Source organism: Elaeis guineensis, chromosome 9 (assembly GCF_000442705.2).
Source record: "Elaeis guineensis isolate ETL-2024a chromosome 9, EG11, whole genome shotgun sequence".
Lineage (NCBI taxonomy): Eukaryota > Viridiplantae > Streptophyta > Magnoliopsida > Arecales > Arecaceae > Elaeis > Elaeis guineensis.
In genome coordinates this window covers 15,371,640-15,376,624 of record NC_026001.2, presented here as the reverse complement: position 1 = coordinate 15,376,624, position 4,985 = coordinate 15,371,640, and the positions used below count along the sequence as shown (strand labels likewise).

The 4,985-nt window shown below is 32.5% G+C and overlaps 1 non-coding gene across 1 annotated transcript; it reads right to left on the bottom strand.

Annotated features, from left to right (window-relative positions):
- Nucleotides 1-4,652: 4,652 nt before the first annotated feature.
- On the bottom strand, nt 4,653-4,758 carry LOC140851863 (small nucleolar RNA R71). Its single transcript, XR_012134620.1, has one exon. It is a non-coding gene; the product is annotated as a small nucleolar RNA R71 (small nucleolar RNA).
- Nucleotides 4,759-4,985: the final 227 nt, after the last annotated feature.

Sequence of the window (4,985 nt, the reverse complement as noted above, 5' to 3'; positions counted from 1 at the left end):
GATCCTCTTAAAAAAATCCCTCAAATTTCTTAAAATCTCTTCAAAATGCCTCTTGTAGATACCTAAAGGAGGGAAGGAGGATTTTATAAGGGAGATTTCCTACCCTTACTCGGACTCCATGGGTCCGATTTCACCAGGGTCGGAGGGGAAGAAGACTCCAGTTAGGAGTCTTCCTCCTCCTCCCATCGGCTCTGTTTTGGGCTTCTCCAAATTTTGCCAGGCCCAAGAGCCCTCTGGGCTGGGCCATGACAATCTTCTCTCCTTAAAATAATTTCATCCTCGAAATTAAGTTATGTCGTTCGAGATACATATTTCAAAGTATACATTCTTCATGTCATTCTTAAGCTTATGATAATATCTTATATATTATTTATTTCTCATGATCTTGTTATAACAAAAATTATTTGAAATTTCAAATTCATCTCCTCTTATTGATTTCTCAACTTTTTGAAAAACTGTAACATTTTGGACTTGTATTAATATACCACCGTTATTTGTCTAATACATTTCACTCGAAATTCATAATTATCTCAGACTACCCTTGATAGAAAAATAAATAAAGATCAAACATTGGGCACTCTTCACAATCATCGATTTCTTTCTTCTCTTGATCTTCTAATAAATTTTATATGTAGACGCTCATCTTAAGAAAACCTCAATCTTCTATATCAGTCCAAGTAATAATAATTAATTTTAAAAAATATAATATCTATATTAGGACTTTCTAAGTTTGAACTAATATCAGAACTATCAAGCTGTTAATAAACTTGAGATATCTAGAATTTCTTGGTATTATCTACAATGAAGCAACCTACTGACAAAAATTATCCGGCTATGATCAGATTAGATCAAAATTTATAGTATCCTTTCATTATCAATAAAATTCTTTCTTATTTATAACTAATATATTTTATCATAATATCTTTTGATTTAAAAGATTAATATTTCTAATCAATTTAATCCACCACGCTTTTGCTGCGCACTCTGATCTTAATTTATCAAATTATATAAGTCTATCAAAGATAAAAATATCCTTATATATTAGATCAATCCAGGATAGATCCAACTTTCAAATTTCATATAAGACTTACGGTAAAATTTTAAGTTTCTTTATCTTTACTACCTTTGGGTATAGCATATAATAATTAAATCTTGATCCACTTTCTATGTTTGAAATCATTGCATAAGTTTCATCACTCTTCAAGAATCTAACATGTCTAGAATCAATTTGGAGTTAACCTTAGATTTACCTTACAATCATTTAGATAATTTCTAAGTCAATCTTCCTTTTTAAAAGAAATAATTCTAACTTGACAAACTAGAAGAACTCAAGCCAACATCCTTATAAGTAGAATCAACTTGATTATTTCTTATAGAGCTCCCTTCATCACAACCCTTAATATTAATCAATAAATCCATACAAAATTCTATCCCTTGTATAAGTCATTCAAATTTAACACTAGCAAGATATCTTAGTTCAATTTTAAAAAAAATCTAAACTTTGACTTGAATAATTAATACACTTCACTATCTTCAACAATCACAAGAAAAATTAAAAAAAAAACTAATCCATAGATAGTAATATGAATTATTAAAAATTTCATCATAACCTGTATATCATACTATGACAAAATAAGTTTTTTTCTTTAATTTAACAACAATATCAAAATACTTTTGATCCACTTAGAAAAGTAAATTTTTGACTTGAAATTTAATGTAACTTGAAAGATCAAGGAATCATATTCAGAATATGATATTTTGAGTAACCAAAAATTTCATCAAGATGTGTATCTCATATTCTCATATTAAAATTCAAGTATATTTTTCATCTAAGATTGAGTTTCATATATGATCCTCTTATAAGTTCAATGCTCAAAAATATTTCTCTCTCATATGATGAAATTTCTTCTTAGACCATATCCTAACTTCCTTCTGATAAATTTAAAATTTGTAATACTCAGATAATTAACATAAAAATTAGAAAGTTATCATGATTTCCTTCCATATAAGATTAGTATTCCAAAATCATCGAGTACACTCAACATAACATATCAATACCTCCCACTTCCTTCTAAGGTCAACTCTTCTTATATTCAAGCCACCCTACTAATTGAAATTCAAGATATAACTCATCAATTTTATTATAGACATCATATGTTATAAACACTTAATTTAAGTCATTTAAAGCATAAAATTATATTTAATTTATTTTATTTATTAAGAATTTGATACTTCTTTTTATGTTTTACAGGAAAGATGATTGCCGATACAAAGAGTCCGATTCATAGATCAAAAAGACTTAAGTTTGAAAAAATTTGGACTTAAAATAAAATTAAAATAAAAGAAAGATGCATACGGTATTATAGAAAATGAAGATACTATGCAAGAAATCCAAAAGGATATAGACGTCATTATGAAGAAACAAAAGTTTTTTTTTGAAATACGAAAAGGTTGTTTCACGTGGAATACTCCTGGGCGCGCGAGTGGGTGTGCGAGTGCGCGCGCGTGAGCGCGTGGACGCGGGGTGGATGCGGCGTGGGCGCGAGCACAGCATCGCGTGGGTGTGGGCGCGCGGCGAGCGGGCGCGCGGCAGACGGGTTCGCAGGAAATTTTTGATGGCGGTCGAACAGATGCTTATTAAAGAAAAAAAATTAATATTTAGAAATATTTTGAGAGGAAAGATTTATATTTTCTTTAGTCCCACATCAGAAAATCATGTAAAACTCCTCCCTCCTAACACCTATAAAAAGACTTTTGTACTCCCATTGGAGAGAGAGCCCAGAAATTCTTCTAGAGCCTTGCATAGAGGAATAGAAAGGGACTACTTCATGAGCAGCTAGGCTAGCAGTCTCGGGAGTGGAGAAAAAATTTTGTAACGACACAGAGATGGTTTATTGTTCTAAACTTTCTTGTATTTCTTTATATGCAATAAAGATTATACTTTTTATTTAAATCATCATGAGTTCTTTATTTGCTCTCTTTCATATGCTTTTATTTATGCTTTATTGTTAGATTAATATTAGAAACAACTTTTACTTTTCAGAGACGCGCCGTGATTTATAGATACGAGACGTGCCGAGGAAAGAAGAGTTGTTTACCTAGTACTTTCTAGAGACGCACCGTGATCTACGGATATGGGGCGTGCCGAGAAAAGATAGGTATTTTTTCTAAGATTAATCACATCTATTTAATTAAAAAAAAGAGATACAACTCTACTAGTGCAAAATTAATTCAAAACTCCCGAGCTCTTTATTTTCTAATTACATCAATTTTAAGATAATTTATTTTCTAAATCAAAAACAACGTTTCTTTCTTTTATTTTGCAATCTCAACTTAGCCCAAAGTCCCTGAGGATACGATCTCAACTCATCCTACCTACGTAGTGAGTAGAGTTATTTTTTATGCTATCAACGACTACGCATCAAATTTTGGCACCGTTGCCGGAGACCTTGGCATAGTTGAAAAAAAAAAACTATTGACATTTCATAATACTTAACTAAAATAGCGTAATCCCAAATATAAAAATTTCTAACTTGATTGGACACCTTGTTTCTTTGCATCTCATCTCCATAATTAACTTTAAGGGTGCAACCCATTAACTAAGATAAGGTAGAGATTTGATCACCCTTCCCTGGCCCATAAATCACTCCCTTGCATTTGCATAACCTAGACCTTAATCTAAAATCAACTAGACGTCAGCCCTAGGAATTTCGAGCTCAATAGGATAAGAAAGCTCTAGAGTTGAACCGAGTGCAGATTGGTTAATTGCTTGGTGTCTAAGGCAAGTGGTTAAAGAAAGTGGTTTTCAATTGATTCCGTTGACTGGCCTGGCCAACTCAGTTGATGTCTAAGAAAAGCAACGAGCAGGGAACCTCCCACATCTTACGCTTACCTGGCCGAGTCAGTTAGTCAGTCTTGAGCTTGGAGTGCTCAAAGGCGGTCTTGAAAGTTAGGAGCTGTCTAGATCTAAGTTAACCTTAGGATAGAGAGTCTATGCTTGTTTAAATTGATTGCAATTAACATCTAAACATTAACTAATTTCTCCCTTTTCATAGATTTAAGATTCTTAGGTTCTTCTCTTTAGATTTTCTTCATTCTTTTCTCACTTTATTATAAAAATATATATTATAAAAAGAAAAATTTTCTGTGTTTGCTCTACAGTATAATTGTAAGGTGTATGCTTGGCTGTAGATCGTTACGGCCAGAAATCCAACCTTTTAATCCAGAAATAGAAAGAACCTTTAGAGCCAATAGACGTAAAAATATGGACTGAAATTAGGAGAATGATCCACCCAAGCAACTGAAGGAGTACTTTACTCCTTCCACATATACCTACTCTCTTTGTATTCAAGTGCCCCCTGTGGAGGCCACTCAATATGAAATTAAGTCCAGTATAATCCAAATGTTACCTTCATTTTATGGACTTAGTAATGAGGACCCTTATAAACATCTTGAAGAATTTCTTGAGATATGCTCAACTGTCAAAATTCATAACTTCTCCGATGATGCTCTTAGGTTAAAATTATTTCCTTTCTCACTTAAGGACAAAGCCAAATACTGGCTACATAATTTGGATTCCATGACTATATCAACCTGGGACCAGTTGTAAGGAGAGTTTCTCAAGAAATATTTTTTCATAGGAAAAACTAATCAAATAAGGAAAGCCATAACTAGTTTTTCCCAATTAGATGGAGAAATATTTTATGAAACATGGGAGAGATTAAAGGACCTTATTAGAAAATATCCCCACCATGCTATATCCAAGTGGCAGTTAATCCAATATTTTTATGATGGGCTATCTGAAAGACATCGACAAATGGTCGATGCATCATGCGGTGGGATATTCATGCTGAAAAGTGAGGATGAGGCATGGCAACTATTTGAAATTTTAAGTAAAAATTTATTACATCATATGTCTGCCTCTATTAGAGATAAACCCATGTTAAACCCAAAGAGAGATGGAATATATGAAGTAGGAAATGCCA